The following is a 22,725-nucleotide window of genomic DNA, read 5'->3' as shown; positions in this document are numbered from 1 at the left end:
TGATAAAAAATCAATTATAGCTCTAAAATGACTATTTTCTTTACATATAATAGCATTGTTCAAAGTATCATACATACATTACCTTCAAAACAACTACATGAGGAAGATACTCTTTTTAGCCTTATTTTATAGATGAGGAAAGGCACCAAGAGGTTCAGTAACTTGCCTAAGATCAATCACAACACTAGAATGTGAAGCCAGGATTCAAACTCTGGAGGTCTGACTTGTCCTGCAGCTTCCTGTGGCTGCTGTAACAATCACAACCTGGGAGGCGGAAACAACAGGAATTTATTGTCTCAACAGTTCTAGAGGCTGGAGTTCTGATATCATGGTAGCAGGCCCTAGCTCCCTCCAAGAAGCCGCTGGGAGAGGGTCCCTCCTTGCCTCTTCCAGCAGCTGGAGGCCCCGGGCATTGGTTGGTTTGTGGCAGTGTAACTCCAGTCTGCCCCCACCTCCACATGACATTCTCATTTGGTCGGCATCCAAATTTCCCTCTTCTCATAAGGTCACCAGTCATAATGGATTAAGGACCCACCCTACTCTAGTATGACCTCATCTTAACATGACGACATCTTCAAAGTCCCTTTTCCATGTAAGGTCATATTCACAGGTACCAGGGGTTAGTTAAGCCTTCAATTTATCTTTGAGGCGGGGGAGGGGGAGAATGACACAGTTCAACCCCTAACGGATATGGCCTGTATAGTACTGACTCCGAAGATGCAGAGAAATGACTCTGTTTCTCTAACCAGTTTTCCTCTTCACTGATGCAAGATTTGCTCCTTCTCAAATCACCCTTCTGAATAAGGAGTGGTTAAAAGTTTGAGATCCAAGGGTTTCTTTACATACGAGGTAAACAGGACGCAACCAAAATGTAAACATGTTTTAAGTACAAGAGAAATTTTCTTTATCATGAGAAAGCAAGTATTTCTCTCAAATGGAAGCCAGTTAATACACAGAAAAACTTCAAGTACTTATAATCTGCTTGGCTTCCCACTCTTTTACCTCCATTTTTTCCATTTAAGCCAACATCTCTGAGTTTTGACTGATGAACAAGAATTAAACCATCTTCTATAACAGTGACCTATTTGATAGTTGATATTTTCTTTTTAAAACTCTTAATAGAAGTGCTCCCTTCTTTTGAAAGCTAAATGATTCCCTGGGGTCTACAACCAACAGTTTAAGATTACATGTAACCTTCAAATTGCCTTCAAATTTTGATTAATAAAAATTAGCCTAATAAAAATTTGGAAAATGTAAACGAAGTACACAATTCTTCAAGGAAATGGGTGTTTCAAATTTCTCCTGCTAAGAGCCTCCCTATTCTTCCAGAGTCTGGTGTCAAACCTGTGCATTCACTCTATCATCAACTGTATTTTATTCATCTATTAATCATGAGAAATATGTTCACCACACATGGACAGCCTGATTTTCTCTGTGTGTGAGGGAAGCAACCAAAAACTTCCAAAACAAGTTAATTCAGCATTTGGCTCTTTAAATAAACTTGGGGGAAATCTCTGGCATGAATAACTGTTAACCAATCCACTGCTCAGGAGTTAGTCTTTGAAATGGTTTTCTTAGAAGGCATCATTGACATGGGGTGCCTGGGTGGCTCAGTCAGTTGGACAGCCTACTCCAGCTCAGGTCATAATCTCACGGCTCAAAGGCTTGTGAGTTCAAGCCCCGCATCGGACTCTGCACTGACAGCTCAGAGCCTGGAGCCTGCTTCTGATTCTGTCTGTCTGTCTGTCTGTCTCTCTCTCTGCCCCTCCCCTGCTCATGCTCTCTCTCAAAAATAAATACACATTAAAAAAAAATTAAAGAAGGCATCACTGATATCTAAATGCATACATTTTGCGAGCTGAGATCATGTGTAGTACCACATAAGCTGCCTTAACTTGTTTTAAATATTAAAATATAGCATTTCAGTCGGGATATAATGTAGGTCAAAGCTACTCAAAGCAAACTGTAGAGAAAATGATATTTCCTAAAATCAAATTCTTGACCTGAAATTCTGTTTCTTGCATTCCATGAATTATCCAGAGTCAAATAGAAGTGAAAGTACTAACAGGTTACCCCAAAGGACAGTTCAATTATTTTGGAAGATACAAACGACCTATTTTTTATTTTTAATACTGTAACAGCCTTCCTTAGAAAAAGATCATTATTAACATGGAATAATTTAGCAAGTCAAATTCTATTTCACTAGTACACCACATTAAAATGCAATTTTCAGGCTAATATATTTACAGAACATTCCAAGACTGCCAGTTGCACACCCCTGGTGGCAGCAGCTTATCCTCCGTAATTATTCTCAGGACAGGATGCTTAATGATTACAGAAATAACTGGCTTTTTCCTAAAGAAAAACAGTGAAACCTCAATTACATCTTTTAAAAGTACATATTAATCCTACAGAGTATATAGAAATTTTCTTTGTTTAAAGAAGAAATTAGAAAAAAATGCAAAGCAGCTACAATCACAACCAAATACACTTTGTGCTGCTAACATGAGCCTTCCCACACTTAGGTACTCTTTACGCTCCCAGGGAATTCCAGATTTTGCAACCTAGTAACTCTTGTACCTGGGGGAAATATTAATTTAAGGGTGTGCAGTGTGTGTGTGCTCACACATGCACACATACATGCCGCATTCACATGTACTGAGTGCCTCCCCAGTGCCAAGTTCTGTCCTCATAATCGACATTCAGCTCAATCCGATCACCTGCTCCAGCTGTATGTATGTCCTTGGACACTGGTAAGCCTCAGCTTCCCCACCTATATTGAGGGTAATTATAGCAACTACCTCACAGAGGCGTGGGACCAAATGATGCCCTCCATGTAACACATGCCACAGTGACCACTGTTTCACAGTAAGTGCTCAATAAACATTAACCCTTATAATTTCTATAGGATCCTCCCATAGGTGAGGGAAAGGAGGTAACTTATTTAGGGGCACTGCACTGAGACTGACCCAGGATCAAATCGAATCCACGGGTATTCCAAGACTATCCAACTGTAATAAGGGGTACAAAACACTCCGAGGGACTATCATTCACACTTTCTGAAGATAAAAAAGCAGGAGATGAGGTAACAATAAAAACTCTCAGAGCGCTGAACACAAAGCATGAAAAATCTACTACCAATTATTAATATCTTTCCATTTGCCTTTTCTAAAAGATCTTTTAAAATATTTTAATTCTGAAAAATATCTAAGTTTTGATCAAGAACCATCTTCTACAGCCCAATAACAAATTTGGGGTTATTCTAGAATGCTTCGTCAACCTACCGACCATTTCAACAACAGGAAATCAAGAAAGCAGCATGTGTTTTCACGTTATCACAATAAATCCTCCCAAGCCGGTATGAATCGTTCCAGATATTTTACAGACGGGAGAAGCTGTGGCTCAGGCAGGGTACCCACTTATATCCACCTGCCCAGGGCAGGGCCCAAACTGAAACTCAGTCCTGTCCAGACAGACAGCCGACTCTCTCTTGAGAATAACACGAACAAGACGAAAGAAAAGTTAGGCCATGCAGTCACTTGGCTTTGAGGAAACACTCAACGAGATAAATGGGAAAAGTGCCACAGTTTGGGAAGACATTCAAATGAAGATTAATTTTTACCAAACTGTTTCATTTCCTAGAAGTCAGTAACAGATATGGCCAAAACTATGTCCCACAGAGAGCCTACCCAATTCACAATTTCAGGGTTCATCTCTCATAAAAGAAAGCTTTTTAAAAGACAAGAGCTTGGGATCATGTTCAGGTCAAGCAGCCCCTAAACATCCCCCCAGATGCTGGGGTCTGTGCCCTCTGCACCCCTCAAAGCTTCAGCCCCAGTGGCAGGCTACACCAAGATCAGAGCATGCCCAGAGCAGCTGCAGTCGGTGAGGACAGGAAGGAAACGGGAACAGCTCTCTGTTTTTTGGGGTTTTTTTTAGCTTAAACTTTTTTTTCCCTTTGATTGTGGTAAAATACACATAACAAGATTTACCGTTACAACCGTGTTTAGGTGTACAGATCTGTGGCATTAAGTACAATCACAGTGTTGTACATCCATTACCAACACCTGTCTTTGTAACTTTTTTCATCTTCCTCAAATCATACATACTTTAGATCCATTAAACACTAACTCTCTGTTACCTCCTTACCCCAGCCCCTGGCGACCACCTTTCTATTTTCTGTCTCTATGAATTACACTATTCTGGGACCCATAAACACATTCATTCAATAACCGTCCCTTTGTGATTGGCTTATTTCACTAAGCATATTGCCAGTTCTTTTTTGTTCCCAGTTAGCCTCCTTGAAGAAACGCTCTGAAATGCACATCCTCTAGAGGACACGAAAATGAACATGTGAGGGCATGTTTTTCCCCCTTTTACTGCATGCCAAAAGGACATAAAAACACTAATGACGGTCAGGGAGGAAGAAGAATGAGAAAGCCAACAAAATCATCCACAATCCCATGACGCAAGCACTCCATTTTCATTTCTACTCATTCTCTCATAATCTTTTGCTTTATGCAAATGCAATTTGTATAATTACATCACATTGAGTATCCTTTAACCTAACCATCAATCAAAATAATAGATCTTCAAGTTTTTCAAAAATTTACTTTCAAGGTCAATGGCCAACGAAAAATAAATGTTCTTTCATGAACACTCGTATCTTCCAAGCTCCCCTATGGTAGAACTAAGTTAAAATTGTCTGAAGTTTCACTCTGATAAAAGGAAATGGTCCTTGGCAAGACAGAACCATACTGTATAATAGTTGCTGCTGCAGGAAGAGGGCAACACCTTGGCAAAGTTCATACAAAAAACATTTACATTTTAAGCAAAAATGTATACAAACTCCGGATATGGCCATCCATCCCACTATTACCGCTCTCAGTGGAAAACGACGCAATGGCATCTAATGAAAATCCCGTTTTCTTCCTAGGAAATAAAAATAATAATACCGCAAATCAACATTCTCCCCAGCTTTTTCATATTGATTTTCTTGCAATTCACATGTTCTCAGAACTAAGGGGGGAAAAGATAAAATTCAATAAAACTCCATGCCTTATTTTTGTTTCTTGTTTCAACTTGTGGCTTGCAAAATATATACATGTAATATATAGAACAGCAGGATCTAGTACCAGTAAAGGAAAATGATTTAAGATGAAATAAAACTCAAGTCAGCAGGAGATGACTTTGACCGGGAGACAATTATACCTAAGTTGAGGGAATGCAAGACTTCCTTTACTCATTTTAGTAGAAATAACCTCAAGACCTAGAAAAAAAGACATTTTTAGAAAACGACACCGACCCAACTGCTAGGTCTCATGCATAAGAGCAGTGAGTGTTACTTCTGTTCCACCACTTCTCACACTTCCTGCTCAAGTCACTGGAATGTGTATCATTTGAATGCAGGAGTTTGGGGATACTAGATAATTGAAGACACGGCAATCCTGTGCACAGTAATGGTATCCAATATATCCACCACTCATACTAAAGTTTCTGTTTCATTTAAGGAGAGCACAACCCATGCAAACACAGTGCCCCAACACAGAGGACCCAAAAGCACTAATCATTCCAAATTCCTAGAACTAGAAGGAAACCCCAGGTATTCCCTCTAGTGCCCCACCACTAGTTCCCTCGCTGGGTGGGCCATTTCCAGGACTATTCCATCTGTATCTGCAGCTTCTTTAACCTTTTTCTCAGTCAGGCCCCACACTGCCTCTTTCTGGAAATTGCCCCAAGCACAAAAAATCAGCAGCACAGGATGGGAGCCTCCCCGCAACCCTGGCAAATGAGCCAAATGCTCTTTTACTCTGAATTATTCTACACAAAGACTCATCTTGGACTCTCCCTCAAATGAAAGTTTTCAGTGAGCTTATCCCACCTTGAACCTTTCCGGGCTTGCTGTGCCAAACTAGAACCATAAAGGTCAACAACAAAACTTCAAAAAGACAGACCCTGTCCATCTGCTCTGACTTCAGGAAGGGCCAAAACCAAACATACCTCAACTGAAAGGAAATCTAAATGCCAGTATTTTTTAAGCTGGTATTAAGATTCCAAAACATCAGTAAAGGTTCAGTACACAGCGTCTGACCCAAGCTTAATGTTCTCATACCTAAGGCTCACCCTTAGCAACTCCCAGCAGATCACTCCTCTCCCCCTACTTCTACTCAGGGTCAGCTGACACCCAAAGCGATGTTTACATACCCAAAAGAAGACAGAATGAATAACTCAACCACAAACCATTCTCCATTAAAGTAACAGAGGCTAAAGCGTGTGCAGAAACCGCTTGCATGGACATGACATTACAGCCAACCCCTCCCCGAATGCAGCGAACGAACAATGACCTCTCAGGCTCTAAACGCCACTTACCTTTGGACCCCAATCAGTGGACTGATCCACTGGGCACAAGGCATTTGGAAAACCAATGTGAGAAATCCCACTCCCACCTTCTCTTCCACAATCAAAGTCACCAAAGGGGAAGTGGAACGTGAAGAGCAGAGAGAAGCCTGCCTCACGTGAAATATTCTTTTAGGTGTGCACGAAGCAGCAGCTTTAGAGCTGACTGTCCAAGATGTGCAACAAGATACATCAGTTCAGAAGATGCTGCGCAAAGTAGGCCCGTGGGCAAACACGGGACTAAATGTAGTTAACCTCCTGAATATGTTAATGGAAAGAGAAGGTGCATGCAGTTTTCTGGACTCAATGGCAGAAACCTTTATTCCCAACATATTTCCCATAACTCAGGTTTCACTGAACACCCTTTGGGAAGTACTGCTTTTGGAGCTGTGGAAGCAAGGCTTGAGCCTGGATCTGAATTAGCAAGCACAATAATAAGGTGACGGGTGGAGGCGGGGAGCGCCTGGGTCGCTCAGTTGGTTGGGCGTCTGACTTCGGCTTAGGTCACGAGCTCACGGATCGTGGATTCCAGCCCTGCATCGGGCTCTGTGCTGACAGCTGAGAGCCTGGAGCCTGCTTCGGATTCTGTGTCTCCCTCCCTCTCTGCCCCTCCCCTGCTCACACTGTCTCTCTCTCTCTCAAAAATAAACAAACATTAAAAAAATAAAAAAAATAATAAGGTGACGTCAATCCAGTCTTCAAGACCACAGGGGCATCAGGGATCCTCAAAGACAGGCTTTAAAGTTAGGCCCTCTGCACCATTCTCGTAGCCTTAAACTGCTCCCTTCCATGTCATGATCTCGACATGGCCATCACTTCCTGTCAATCAGGACACAGCTTAATAAGTCACTTCCTACTACTTGATCTAAAGGAGCCCTCTAGGCACTCTGCATCACATCCCCCAACTCTATTTTCCCCCTGGCACCTCCCACTGAGAAAGCAGGAGTGTTTTACTCATTGCCATAGTCCTAGGGCCTATTGGCACATAGTAGATAGATGCTCAATAAACATCTACGGAATGAGTAAGCACATGAAGTATTCTAGCTATCCCTCCCTCTGGCTTAAAGAAATGATTGCTTAAACATCTGGTTACATTTAATATCAGTTCACTGAGATTTATTATTTCAAATAAAAAGACCACAGTTATGCTATGGTTGCTAAATTAAATGACATCTGCATATCTTTTGGACACATATTTGCATACCAAGCCACTATTTAAAAACCTATGTTTGAGTAATTTTTGAGTAATTCCAGAAACACTAATATGCTTAGTATTAGTCCCTCCCCTAGACCTTTCTAGAATTTGGACACAAAACCACACAGCTAACTGGCTCTTATGTTAACCAAACGCATGCTGATCTCATTAACAGCATGTTATAAGCCTATACCTTCACAACTGTGGGGGAAACTGTTGGAAAAACTAGCTGCTAAAATAAGTTCTGGGGCATATTTATTAAAGTCTCCAATGATAAAGTTATTTTTCATTCATATATTCATTCTTTGACAAATGTTTAATGAGCACCCAGGATTTCTAAGCACTGGGAGCACAAAGATAAAGTAACAGTGTTGTCCCTCAAGGGGCTTACAGACTAAAGAGAAGCCAGGAAAGTAAATAGTTGCAAAGCAGTATGACAACAAAGGCTTGATGTAAGAGAGATTGTCAGGCGCTCACAGTGGAAGCAAAAAGAGCCAGTCACCCTGTCCTTGGTGACCATGTACCTAGGGTCTCCCAAGCATGGTCCCCAGACCTGCAGCATCAACATCACCCAGGATATTGTTAGAAGTACAAACTTTGATGGGGCCACCCCACAGTCCTGGGAGTCAGAAACTCTGGGGGTAAGGGGAGAATGTGTGTTTTAGCCAGCCCTCAGGTCATTCTGACACACACTGAGGTGGGTGATGATTAAGCTACTTCTGAAGGAGAAACAAAAGTCACGCAAGTAAAGAATACACCGACAGTAAGAATGGTTGCAGGCAATGGGAACAGAGGACAAAAGCCCCAAAGCCAAAAGGGCAGGTCGTGAGAACCGTGTGGCTCAAGCTCTGAGCATGAGATGGAGAGCAAAGCGGATCATGAAGGGTACCAGGTGTGATGCCAAGAAGCTGGCACATCATCTTGAGGGCAATGAGGAGCCCCTGGAGGGCTGGGACGGGCATGCCTGGACCTGCAGAGGATTTCAGGAGATCACTTTGCAGGCAGTGCAGAGGATGAACAGAGAGACCACAGAGAAGGCAACTCGACGAGAGGCCACAGTGGTGGGAAGGAAGGGAGGCACACCATCAGCAACAACATAGCTCCAAGCAGGAGTCTGGAGTCAGGGGCACCTTACAGATGTGGAGGTGCCAGGCATGCTGTCTACCCTTTCCTCTGGAAGGAAGCCGTGCCTGACACACCCCCTACACCCAACCAGGGCAGGTGCTAGTCTCGGAAGCACGGAGTACCTCCCACCTCCCCTCGTGGTAGCACACATCACATTTTATCACAGTAGTCAGTCTCTCCCGCCAGACAGAGTTTAGGCAGGCAGACACAGTGGCCATCCTGGTCAGTTTCCACCCTGGTCCGTTTCCACAGGCAGCATTTGGAACAGCGCCCAGCGCTTTGGAAGCCAAACTGAATGAATGGAGCTGGACAGGCCAGGAGGCCACTGAGAGGCCACTGCTCTCATTCAGGGGAGAGATAACTGTGTCATGGGGAAGGAATTAGAAAGCTTATGACAACTTGCCTGTTGGTTGTACGGATTGCCCTGAGGGACCTTAGAGACAGTTTTTTTCCGGTGGACATTGAGGTTTGGCCTCACGCATTCTCCAATCTAGGCTCCAGACAGGTATGCAGGGTGCCTCCGGAAAGCCCCAGGGTCCACATTGGCCAAGTCATCATGTCCATCTGTACCAAGCTGCAGAACAAGGAGCATGTGATTGAGGTCCTACGTAGGGCCAAGTTCAAGTTCCCTGGGCGCCAGAAGATCCACATTTCCAAGAAGTGGGGCTTTACTAAGTTTAATGGGGACGAATTTGAAGACATGGTGTGGCTAAAAAGCAGCTCATTCCAGATCGCTGTGGAGTCAAATACATCCCTAATCGTGGCCCCTTGGACAAATGGCGGGCTCTGCACTCATGTGAACCTCAGCACTGCCCTTCCCCATTCATGCCCACCAATAAATCCTGCTTCCTGTCAAAAAAAAAAAAAAAAGAAAGCTCATGACAACTTCTTACTTTTCTCAAGTCTGTTGATACCATTCAAAACACAGAATGGCAATCTTTACAGGTCAATTATGTTAGCAAAATTTGACAGTAAATCTGATCTGCTGAGTGGCAGCCACAAGCCCATCTTCCTGTGGAAAGCCAGCAAGGACCATGACTTGAGCACTTTTGCAAGTGAAAGGAAGACACAGTTGTAGGCCACAGAGACACTGCCACCTAAGGTAACAAGTTTGCTCTTTTGTTTTCAGAACAACTCCAAAACCAAGTAGAGGACCAAGACGTTTTAAATCCCACTGACACATTCTACATCTTTGCTTTGATTTTTAGAAATGATTTCAAGCAGGCAGATAATGTCGTGGCCCAATTACAGGGTATTTTGGAAGTAGTAGGCACCTAACCTGGGGGTGGAGCTGGTGGGTGGAGAGAGGGAAGAGTTAGTTACTAAGCAGGCACTACCACCTGCCTCTCACTCTTGCGTGGAACTTCATAGAGAAGGGAGCTGTGACAATCAGGAAGTAAGGCGGTCTCCCCTGACCTGCTTCCTGCTTTCTCACCATTCCCAAAATAGAAAGAGCTAAGAAAAAATCATAAATATATTTCTCAGCCCTCCAGGGAAAGGTTCATTAAGGACATAAATCTGGGTCCCTGGGAAAAAAGGATGAAAGACAAAGCTATCAAAAGTCCTAGAATCAAGAGGTGGAAACAGTGGAAAATAAAACCCATGGACAAAAAGGGACCAGAGAAACAAAAACAATGGCCAATTCTTACGCCAAAGCATACAGAGAGATGGTGCCACAAACTCAGCTGCCCTGGATTCTCTAAACTCAAGCTCTCTGGAGTCAAAAGTTAAAGTTTTTGCTCAAAATAAAAAATAATTATAACTGTTAAGATCTTACTTCATGCCAAGTATTGTTCATTATTATATTCAAATATTAACTCATGAAAACCTCCTAATGACTATATCATATAGGCACCATTAGTATTCCTACTTATAGATGATGAAACTAAAGCACTGTACATTCTGTTCTCCACCTGTAATTCTGTAATTCTATTGTCGCCAGTCATGTGGCTATTAAATTGCAGAGCAAGACTGGAAGCCTAAGAATCTGGCTATTAACCACCTGCTACCACCTTTCCCTAAGGCTGTCTTGTGCATGCACGCACTGTATGATATTTACAAGCATCCTTGGCCTCTACCCACTAGATGCCAGTAGTACTCCTTCCACAGTCATGACAATCAAAAATGTCTCCAAGGGCGCCTGGGTGGCTCAGTCATTAAGCATCTGACCTCGGCTTAGGTCATGATTTCACAGTTCAGGAGTTCAAGTCCCACATTGGGTGAGCTCAAGCCCCACTCTGGGTGAGCCCCACTCTTCTCTCTCTCTTTCTCTCTGACCCTCATGAGATTCTTCTCCATCTCTCTCTCTTCTCTCTCCCCCTCTCTCTCTGCCCCTCGCTCACTTGCACCCTCTCTCTCTCAAAGAAAGAAAGAAAAAAAGAAAGAAAGAAAGAAAGAAAGAAAGAAAGAAAGAAAGAAAGACAGACAGACAAATATTCCCTGGAGGGTAAAATTGCCCTCCCCCACTCCTCTTTGAGAACCACTGCTATAGAGATTTGAAAGGCCAAATCTCTGGGTTCCCATTGGAAGGAGTGGCAAATCCCAGGTATTGGATAGAAGAAACAGGCTGTAACAGTTCTATGGAGGGAAGGAAAATGGAAAAGGAGTCAGCTGAAAAGGGTTTCTGTAGTGGGGATTTTACACTAGGAGTCCCTCGCCATGGCTCCTCACTCCCACCAAGTGAGGACAGCCTTCCTTCTCTCCACTCCCTCAGACTTCACACACATGCCTCTCCTGTCGCACCTTACAGTCAGTGCTCTGGTACATTCCTCTGTCTTCCTGAACTTCTCACAGTGCCTGGCACAACGTACGTGCTCAATAAACATCTGCTGAACAAAGGCATGAACAAATAAATGAAGCTAAGGTTTCTTGTTGTCTGTCTCCACTAGTGGTCTGGAAAATGTATAAATAAATAAAGCCTGGTTATAAGAGAAGATAAATTCTGGTCAGATAGAAGAATCTGAGGTTGAATCAGTGTTTCTCAAAGTATCTATATGCCTGTGAGTCCAGACCATGCCTCAGTTACTAGGTTCAGAAATTTGGTATTAGTTCACTCAGGAAAAAAAATCAACTCAAGGAACCTAACTCACGCTAAAGAAATTCTAATTTATTCACTTCCACTGACAAGTAGTACTGCCCAGCAAACAGGCAGACTCTCTTGCCCAGGATAAAAGTCCACTTAGGAAATCCAATGAAAATCAGAAGGGAGCATGCCGGCTGCTCCCAAAGAGAGGCACCACCAACAAGCGTGCTGAATTTCTCTCTCCAGACCCACCACTCCAGCGGCCAAAAGTCTCAAGCCAGCCACAAGTAGCTGGAGAAACCTGGAAACCCTCACCTCACCTTCTCCCAGACATCAGAAACCTCTGCCATCCTTAGCATTGCCCCATGATCGGCACGTGACAACCAATCAGATTCCAGTGTGTATTTTTTCACAGTAGAAACATTCTAGACTGCAATGTGTCCAGAGAGGCTATACAGCAACCCCTAGTTTCAGACACATTCAGAAATTATATCTGGATTTTCTACTACTCAATTTGTGGGCACATGAAAGAAACGCATATTGGAACCGTAATATGAAAGAACTAATTCCACCATTAAATATGTGGATTTAGGTTAATGTCCATTGTGAAAATGGATGAAAGGTGAAATTTTCACCTCTTCCCCAAATGGTGAATTTAGGAAGGTTCCTCACTCAGAAGAGATAAGAAGGAGGTACCCTAAAGGACTAAGTGAGATGTTTCCCGTAAAACACAAGGCACGTAGTTGACCCTTAATTAATAAATGTTATTTCTTCATCCTGTCAGTCCCTCAGCAATCCTCTGATGGACTCCTCTATACTCACTACAGTTACAGGGTTAGCATTACTGTTCACTGTGCAGGCTTTAGTGAAAAGGACCTCTAAAGTTTCTTTATCTCTAAAATGGGGACAGCACTACGGCATTTTGTAAGAATTAAATAGGTTAACGGTGATAAAGCTCTTAGCACAAAGAGCTCCAACAATAGATTGCCATGATGACCACTAAGACCCAGATATCATTAAGCATAGATTTTAAAGTATTATTTGAAAATACATCATTTTCGGGGTGCCTGGGTGGCTCAGTCGGTTGAGCGTCTGACTTCGGCTCAGGTCATGATCTCAGGTCTGTGAGTTCGAGCCCCACATCGGGCCCTGGGCTGACAGCTCAGAGCCTGGAGTCTGTTTCAGATTCTGTGTCTCCCTCTCTCTCTGACCCTCCCCCATTCATGCTCTGTCTCTCTCTGTCTCAAAAATAAATAAACATTAAAAAAATTAAAAAAAAAAAAAGAAAATACATCATTTTCTTAACCTACTATTTAAAACAGAAATAAGCGGGGCGCCTGGGTGGCGCAGTCGGTTAAGCGTCCGACTTCAGCCAGGTCACGATCTCGCGGTCCGTGAGTTCGAGCCCCGCGTCAGGCTCTGGGCTGATGGCTCGGAGCCTGGAGCCTGTTTCCGATTCTGTGTCTCCCTCTCTCTCTGCCCCTCCCCCGTTCATGCTCTGTCTCTCTCTGTCCCAAAAATAAAAAATAAAATAAATAAAACAGAAATAAGCTGGGTTTGCAATTCCCTGAGCAAACTATTCTTAAGCTTCCTACTTGCTCTGGAAGACATGATACTCAGAGGTCCAAACCAAGCTGGCTGTTAGACCACTTGTTGTTCTATGGCTTTGACTCTAGCAGCATTTCCTAGAAGCACCAACACCAAATTGCTAAAGCATGCTGCCTTGGCAGAAAGGAGCCTGCATGCAAAGAAACCAACACTAAGAGCTGTCATTTTGAGGCCTTGCCTGCTGAAATTCACATTTCAGTTGTCCTTTCTGCTCTCTCAGACCCTCATCTTTCTTCTTGGCACTTCCTTTGACATTCTTGGGCTATAATTCAAAAATATCTGCTGGTTCCCAGAGCACTTTCAAAATTAGCTTCTTCCAAGCTCCTAAGACCCTGGTCTCTACCAGTGACCCTACATTCCTGGAAGGCCCAGAGGCCCCATCAGCCCACCCATAAGCTCCAGTTTGGCCTGGCCTACACTTCTCACTCTATCCCAAAGGCAGGGCTCTGACATCTCAGGCCTGGCTTCCCAGACTTGTCAATTTCATGGACCATTAAGCTGCCAAATAAAAATATTCCCACCAATTCATTAAAAAAAAAAAATCTACCCCCCAAATCAGAAGGGTATAGTCTCAGAGAAAAAAGGACACATCTTTATGGGGCACCTGGGTGGTTCAGTTGATTAAGCATCTGACTCTTGATTTCAGCTCAGGTCATTGATCTTGTGATTTGTGAGATCAAGCCTCCACATCAGGCTTTGCACTGACAGCATAGAGTCTGCTTGGAATTCTCTCTCTCTCCCTCACTCTCTGCCCCTTCCCGGCACATGCATGTGTGCTCTCTCTCTCAAAATAAATAAACATGAAAAAAGAAAGAAAAGAGAAAAAAGATAGGGCGCCTGGGTGGCTCAGATAGGGCAACCGACCTCAGCTCAGGTCATGATCTCGCAGTTTGTGAGTTCGAGCCCGGGTCGGGCTCTGTGCTGACAGCTCAGAGCCTGGAGCCTACTTCAGATTCTATGTGTCCCCCTCTCTCTACCCCTCCCCTGCTCATGCTCTGTGTCTGTCTCTCAGTCTCTCAATAATAAATAAACGTTAAAAAAATTAAAAAAAAAAAAAAAGAAAAAAGGGCACATCTTCTAATTTAGACACACTTACAAAACATTCACTTCAGCATCATCATTATTTTGATAAGGCCAGCAAACACATCCCCAACAGACAATGGCCTGCAGGCCTAACACCATGCTTTGCACTTTTAAGTTGTGTGGAAACTAAAATCTGATTTATAGGGCAGCAATTCTGAAAACACTACATCCTACAGCACTGTAATGCCAAGCTTTCCTTCTCCCAAAACAGCTTTGCCCTTCACTCTCTGGAGCTCTCTGCAGGTTCTCTCCAACCTCCTCCTCCTAAGCGCACTTCCTCCTAGCTCCGTTACAAAACCGCATTCTTTTTAGCCTACTTTAAAAGAAAAACACAAACGAAACCACTTTTCCTCCCACCCTGAGTATTCCTAAAGCATACTTTCCAGTAGAGTTACACTTTTAAAACCTCAGTTATTACCTAGCAGACAAAATTTTGCAGGATTTCCATGAGAGGCAAAGAATAGAACTTATAACCACTGTCAAATCATAAATACCTTAATCCATAATTCCATACTACTCATTTTTTTCCAAGTTCTCGTCCCATCTTTGTCCATATAAATCTATACATTTTATGTATCAATACATTATACATTTAGACCTTTTTCCTGATGATAAAACTAATGTCTGTCCTAGCATTTGGTCAATGCTTATAAGACCAGGTAGGATTCAAACATAATGGAAATAAGATTATGCAGAAAGGAAATGTCTCCTGTGAGTCTACACCTAAAGGCCTCTAACACTTTTTTTTTTTTTTAAGATTTATTTTTAGAGAGAGAGCTCATGAGTGGGGGAAAGGGGCAGAGGGGGAGGGAGAGGGAACGAGGGGGGAGGGGGGAATGAATCCCACGCAGGCTCCACACTCAGCACAGAGCCCAACACAGGGCTCGATCACACAACCCCGGGATCATGACCTGAGCTAAAATCAAGAGACTGGCAGTCAACCGATTGAGCCACACAGGTGCCCCAAGGCCTCTAATACTTTGAAATTGATCCAGACTTCTTACTTCTGGCCAAGTTGCAGTGACCTGACTTTCTAACCTCTATGCCTTTCCTCCCTTAGGGCTCTCATGTTTGAGTTACTGCTTCACTCCTACCAGAGGCCTAGTAACCCTGCAGCCTGGTTAACATCAGAAGCATTAGATTTACTGCCTGTTTATCATCAATTATTAAAACGTGGGTAACAACTCTGGCGTCTCCTCACCTGCCTCGCTTGAAGGTTAATGACACTGAGTTTTGTGAATGTCACGAAAGCAAAGTGCACTACAAACACCGAATGCATCAGTCTCCTTTGTTCTCTGCCCCATCATCATAGCTTGCCAAAAGAAAAAGAAAGAAAAGGAAAAAAGTTCACGATCTTGCCAAAGCTGAGTAGATGTCTCTCAACAGCCACCACTCCTGCTACTGCAGAAGCGGACCCTGGACACCTGCCCAATACAGGGATGGTGCTAACATGAAATGATAATGATAATTTTATTCCAGAGAGCAAGGGCTACATTTCTAATCGAGGGCTGAAGACAGAGGATGGGGACATGGAAAGGGCTTGCCAAAACTTCCTAGGAGTAGGCCCGGCACCCCAGACATTTGATACTCTCCTCTGTGGCCTCTGTAGAGGCTTCTCTCTCAGTTTATCTGATGCCCAAGAGCAGAGTTTCCCCTCAGAAGATGCTATAAAACAGTTTCAAATATCTAATGTGCTTTATCCAAATCTAATCATTACCTTACCCCTACCTAGACTTGGCAGGGCCACAGAGTTAATTTTATGACAACCATTCTTTGACAAAAACTAAAGGGGAGTTAAGGATTTGGCCAAAAAAAGGAAGGGCATTCCACAGGGTGCCTGAGTGGCTCAGTCAGTTGAGCATCTGACTTCGGCTCAGGTTATGATCTCATGGCTCATGAGTTCCAGCCCCATGTCCAGGTCTGTGCTGGCAGCTCAGAGCCTGGAACCTGCTTCAGATTCTGTGTCTCCCTCTCTCTCTCTGTCCCTCCCTACTTGCACTCTGTCTTTCTCTTTCTCAAAAATAAATAAACTTTGAAAAAAAGTTTAAAAAAAAAAAAAAGGGAGGGAAAGGCATTCCTCAAAGGCCAGGTCAGGATAGGCCAGACCTAGTGAAACACAAAATCAGCTTCATCTAATGCTCTAAATTAAGTCCAAATCACCCCCCCACCCCCACCCCCACGTCCTCAAATGGTTGCATCACAGACTCCTGAAATGGGACAAAAGAACCCAATAGGAGGTGTACTCTACTGCAACTCCCTCATTTTACAGATGGAAAAACTGAGGCCCAGACAAGGAAACACCAAGATCACACAGTAAATGAAAGTAGCAGAAGAGCCTGACTCAGAGGCAAGTCTTGGGAGTCACTGGTTCATAGTCTTTCCACCAAATCCCACCAGACTCTTTTATTATGGAGAATCTGTCACTCTGTGTCTGACAAACCATTTCACCTGAGACATGCCATCAACTGGCAGAATACTAATAACACTAATAACACATTCGAAATAAAATGGGTAATCTGGGTTTATCTCCCTTACAGTTAGGTTTATGTGTTGGTAGCACAACACTGTTGAAAATAAACGAACATAAAACAGTTTTTAAATCCAGAGAGATTATTTAAAACATTCAAATCATTTTGAAAACATGCTGTTCCAATCAAATCTAATTCCAAATAACAAATCAAAAATGTTTCACAACAGAATGCTTCTTTAATAACGAAAACGTCAGAAATATTCTCATATAAGATAAAACTTTAAAGTTCTATTGCTGTGCAATCAAACTATTGTCCACCTCCTCAGAGGGGCTTTCTTGGGAAGCTGACATTCATGTGAAAGATACTGAGACATAAGATAATATACGTAAGAAGCTTCATATCAGACTTGGCACAGAGCAAGCATTCAACAAATGCTAGTTTCCTTAACATGGGGCAGGAAAATAAGAATTGCCCACATAACTAGTTAATACCTTCTTACAATACTTTCCTAAAAGCCCTACAGCCATGGAAAACTTAAGGTGTTACAACATCAGAGTCCTGCCTATTTTAAAAGTGTAACTAAGGGCACCTAAGTGGTTCAGTCGGTTAAGCGCCCAACTTTTGATTTCGGCTCAGGTCATGATCTCGCAGTTCAGTTCGTTGGGTTCAAGCCCCATGTCGGGCTCCAAGCTCACAGCATAGAGCCTGCTTGGGATTATCTCTCCCTCTCTCTCTCCCTGCCCCTCTCTTGCCCACACACCCCACCCCCTCTCAAAATAAATAAATAAACTTTTTTAAAAAGTGAAACTAAAAAAGATATAGAGAACAATCCATTTTTCTTAAAAGGCAAATTTAGATACTGTGAAATCAGAGTACTCAGCATAACCCTGTACTATTTTTTTTTTAAGTTTATTTATTTATTTTGAGAGAGAGAGAGAGAGAGCAGGGAGGGGCAGAGAGACAGGGAGACAGAGAATCCCAAGCAGGCTCCACACGGGCAGTGCAGAGCTGGACACAAGGCTTGAACCCACAAACTGTGAGATCATGATCTGAGCCGAAACCAAGAATCTGATGGCTTAACTGACTGAGCCACCCAGGCGCCCCAACCCTGTACTAATACTAGGGCAAGGCTTTCAGTATTAATTCCTGCTGTAACAAGAAATAAGAAAGAAAGAAAGAAAGAAAGAAAGAAAGAAAGAAAGAAAGAAAGAAAGAAAGAAAGAAAGAAAGGAAGAAAGAAAGAAAGAAAGAAAGAAAGAATTCAATGTTTGTTGTTTTTCTGGTGGCAGGAAAAAGATCATTGAAAGTTGAAACGTGACATTAAAAAAGTAAAAAGAGTAACAGTTTTAAAATACATTATCTTTGTACATGTGGATTCTTACAAGATGTAGTAATTTTTTAAATAATGTTGTAGTCTCTTACTCATATTAGTAGTCCATTTAAGTGTAAAATGCCAGTCTTTTAGACTTCAGCTCATCAAGCTTTTCCACTACCACTGCATAAAAGTTTCACAAAGTGCTGAATGGTGCTGGCTCCTTGGAGGTGAACTACCTAGTTCAAAATATCCTTTTGAAAAGAGAATAAAGTGTAAGGAACTCCTTCCCTGGAAAAAGATCTCAACTTTAGACCCCTTTCTCCAAAGCTCTGAGCAAATACCCAGGGGCATCCCTAGATTATGAAGACCTCAAGGGATTCTGGGGGTCATGCAGTACGATGATGACAGAAGAAAAGCAACAGAAATCTTGCCTGTGTGTCTCCCTTGGTATCCTGACTCCTAGCCCACTATACTCTACTGCCACCTGTGTTCTCTCAGCATCTCCCCCAGCACGAGATTCCTCATCCATCTGAAAAATGCCATCCTTTCAAATCAGTGCATTTCTAGGATTCTGCAAATTACGATACACAGCTGTTGAACAATTATTGTTTTCAAGCTACAAATAGAAAATGCAACAAAGCTGCTACCTAAATTCACAAAGAAATCCCCCTTCAAGGATTATGTTCCTGAAAGGCCAGCTACACAAACTTGGATATCCTTAATTATCATGGCCTTTTGAGGACAAGATTTGAAATAGAAGTCCATGACAAGGAAAAAAAAATCAAAGACTTAAGAGACCCAAATCCAGAACAACAGATCAGGAAGCCACTGTTTTGTTTGTTTAAATCAGTTAAATATTAAACAAATGACAAACCAATGCCAATTTCCCAAAGTTTCCTCATTTCTTGGAACTGAAACACCACTGTTGGCATCATTTTATGATAATCCTTTAGGTATTTCATCTAAGTCATCAGGCGCATTGTAAAGACAGTGACTGAAGGACTTGTTAAAACTACGCCCCCTCCAGAACCCAGTCTCGTCGGAGCTTCTGACCCTGACCTTATTAGTCTCTTCTCAATCTTGGCCCTCCCAACCACTCAATCCATCCAAAAACGTTTATGACAGTTGTGGCTCTAAACTGCGCAGAACTTGACTACAAAACGGCCACAACTCTAAATCTGATTTCTCCAATTTATTCTGGTTTAATTCAAGTTCCACTCTCCCTCGGCCCTTCGCCCTACCCCCTCAGTTCTAGATCTCTTCACCGCGGTCTAGACCATCCAGCATTGTTTCTATGGGACTCGGCACCCCTCGCTCCGTCCAGCGCTGTTTTCATCGAACAAATGTCATTTCCAACGTTCAACCCTCCATTCCTCCCGCCGGGCAGCAGAGGGGCATTCAGGACCCGGTGGCCAGCTTCCCGGATTAGGTCCCCTTCGCCCAGCCATTTTCTACTTAAAACGCTCTCTGCCGCCGAGAGGGAAATGAACTTTTCCCCCTTTGATCTCCCAGCAGCTAGCGTCTGAACCCCCAAGAAGCCAGCGCCGTCTCCAACTCCCCGGCAGGAGCGCGCTGCCGCCCCAGGAGGGAGAGCCCAACCGCACAGCAGAGGCCGGTACCAGGGCAAGGGGGTGTGCGCTCTTCTCCGCCGGCGCCCGCCCTCACTTTTCCCCTCCGCAGCCCCCCACCCGGGCGCACCCCCTCCAACCCTGTCTTCCCCCGCCCCAGGCCCCGCCAAGCCCGGGCTGCCGAGGGAACCAGGGCGCCGGGAAGCGGGAGGGATGGAAGTCAAGGAGTGAGCCCGCAGTCGCGGTGCCACCCGGCCGGCCCTGCGGCGCGAGCGCAGGGTGCACCGGACTCCGCAACGAGTTCCCCCTGCAGATGCGGCGGCAGCTGCTGCAGCTGTGGCTGCCGCGAGGCGGGCGGCAGTGGCCGCGCAGCCCCAGGGGCCGGCAGGAGAGGAGCAGCAGCCGGGCTGCGCGCAGCCACTCGTCGCACGCCGCTGCCGCTGCCGCTGCCGCTGCCCGGGTCTCTCGCCAGCACTCCCGGGCCGCCCTGGGGTCCAGGGCAAAAGCAAGGAAGAAAACGAGGCTCACCAGCGATGCGCGCCGCGCTCGCTCCGGCACCGGCGCCCGGCCGCTCTGCTCCAATCTCGCCTTCCCTGGAGCGCCCGGATCAGCTGCGGGTGCAGCGCACGAGCTTCCTACTTGAGACCAGGACGGGCTCCGGCGACTGAGCATGCCCAGTGCCGCTCCGCGAGTCCCGCGCAGGCAGCGGCGCCGGCGAGATTCCACTTCTCCAGGCTTTGGCGGCGGCTGCGCGAGGAGAGACTGGAGGGACCCGGCCAGGCGGGGGCCGAACCGGAGAAAGGCGGGGCCGGGGGCGGGGGCCGGGGAGGAGGGGGCGGGCCGCGCTCCTCGTGCGACCCCTGCAGGCAGAGGCTGCGGGGCCTCTGGGACCCACGGTTCCCCTATTACCTGGGAAGATGGCAGGGAGGCAGTGGGGGCCTGGGTTCCGTGAGCCAAGGGCTGGAAGTCGCGATGCAGCCCAGTATCCCCTCCATGTGGCTTGGCGTCTGTCTGCACCAGCAGGCAGTTGGGTAACCTCATCCCTGGCTAGTCTTTTCCCCCACATGTCTGCAATCCCTTATAATGGGAAGATGTACCCAGATGACAGCTGCCCACACCCACCCAGCTGCAACTTGTAGGCGAGAACTTCTGCCTCCTTATGCAGAATCCCAGGCATATGCCACACACACCATTGCTTGAGGTGAAAATCACAGCAAGATCACCTCAGGGGAGAAACAAACCTGCAGGAGGGGAAAAGCATAATTTCTTTTTCGTCCCCAGGAATATTATCTATAATAGGTCCCACTTCCAGAGTCTCTGAATAGGTAGGCCTATGGTGGGGCCCAAGCATCTGTATATCTAACAAGTTCCCAGGTAATGCTGGTGCTGCCGGTCAGAGGACTACACTTTGAGAACCACTACTGTACCTATACCCACAGCCTTATCTGTGATCTGTGTCAGGAAGATTATGCCGGAAGTAAACAAACGGTAACTATGAAGTTATAGCGCCGCTCACTCATCCTCTTCCCCAAACTTCCAGAATTCACTACTTCCTTGAATAACAAACTCACACCTAGCTGGTCCTTACTCTTCACGTGAGGATTGTGTGTGGTTGGGGTGGGCAGTACTTTATTGCTTCGACTATCATAATTTATTGAGGATCCTTAAGATCTATAGTAAGCCTGGGAGTACCAATGAATAAAAAAAGAAACCCAGATCCCTGCCTTCCTAGAGCTTACAGTCCAAAGAGGTGAGCAGACATCCACCCAATAATCACTCAAAAATGTCATAAAAAACATCGGGAGTGCTAGGAGGGAAATCTACTAGGTGTGTATGAAAGAGTGTATGATGGGACCATGACTCCGACTCATGGTGGGGTTGCAAGGAATCAGTGGTGGAGGGAAGCTGCATTGCGGAAGACCGGTTTCTGGTGTTTGCATCCCCCACAACCTCTCATCAACAATTTTCCTCAGACTCATCTGAAGGCCAACAATCATGTCGCTCCTTACTGCAACAGAAAACAATACTGCCACTGAGAAATCCCTATAAATCCATGAAAGTGCTCACCCGCACCCCAAGATCCGCCTATCAAGTTGGTGGACCATGGACAGCCGGAGGCCACAATTTAACCCAATTTGAGAAAATGCAGACTGAACTGGAACGCCTTCTAGTTCTAGCCTACGTCCTTCAGGTCCAGAGAGGCGAGGCAATCAGCCAGCCCAAGACCATCCTGCCCTTCAGTAGCAGGACCGGCCTCCACCCTTCCAGGCAGATCCTCTTTCCACCGCACTCTATTCCCTCGCACCCCCACAGCCGCCCGCGGCTCTCCGGGAGTCCCACCCCGCCGTCCCCTCTCCCGGGGGTCCCGGGGCGACCAATGGCGCCCGCCCCTCCCGGTTCGGTCTTCTCCAGACCGGGAGGAAAACCCGCGGTGGAGTGCTCGGCGGCGGGGCGGGGCGACGCGCGCAGGCGCATTGGCCGCCAGGTTGGGCCGAGGAGGCGCCCAGCTCCACACCTGATGCAATCAGCCTTCCGGAAACGGGCCCGGCCGCCGCGCTCACCCAGGAAACGCTTTAGCGCCGTCCCCTGGCCGCTGCGCCCCCCGCCCGGGTTCCGATCCTCGCAGCCCGACTGCGCCCGGAAGGAAGGGCGACGTTCGGAGTCCCACGGAGGACCTGCAGGAGTCGGGAAGTCACCGCCTGAGGAAGCAAAATTTCTGGCTGCCCTGATAGTGACGTGGAAACGGCCACCGAACGTTCCGTGGCCGTAGGGGAGGAAATTCCCTTGATTATGTATTTAGAGAGAAGACCAGCGGAGGCGGGAAGGCTTTTAACCCGCTTTGCTGGGATCCTTCCTTGTCTGCCTCCCGACACACATCTTCCTCCCTCACTGAAAGGAACGTTTATAGTAATAGTTTTGAGGCTGTGTGGAGAGGACTCCCT

General features: G+C 45.3%; 1 protein-coding gene across 6 annotated transcripts in view; it reads right to left on the bottom strand.

Annotated features, from left to right (window-relative positions):
• The window catches only part of APBB2 (amyloid beta precursor protein binding family B member 2), a 382,950-nt gene extending 360,526 nt beyond the window's left edge, over positions 1 to 22,424 (bottom strand). For 5 of the 6 annotated variants that reach the window (XM_042984643.1, XM_042984639.1, XM_042984645.1 and 2 more), the window contains exon 1: positions 20,312 to 20,552. The gene's annotated coding sequence lies outside the window, so the exon portion shown is untranslated. Of the gene's footprint in view, positions 1 to 20,311; positions 20,553 to 22,344 lie in introns of those variants that run through there. The other variant, XM_042984641.1, reaches the window with a different exon arrangement.
• Positions 22,425 to 22,725: the final 301 nt, after the last annotated feature.

The sequence above is a fragment of the Panthera tigris genome, chromosome B1, assembly GCF_018350195.1.
Source record: "Panthera tigris isolate Pti1 chromosome B1, P.tigris_Pti1_mat1.1, whole genome shotgun sequence".
In the NCBI taxonomy this organism is placed as follows: domain Eukaryota; kingdom Metazoa; phylum Chordata; class Mammalia; order Carnivora; family Felidae; genus Panthera; species Panthera tigris.
This window is presented reverse-complemented; position numbering and strand designations above follow the sequence as displayed.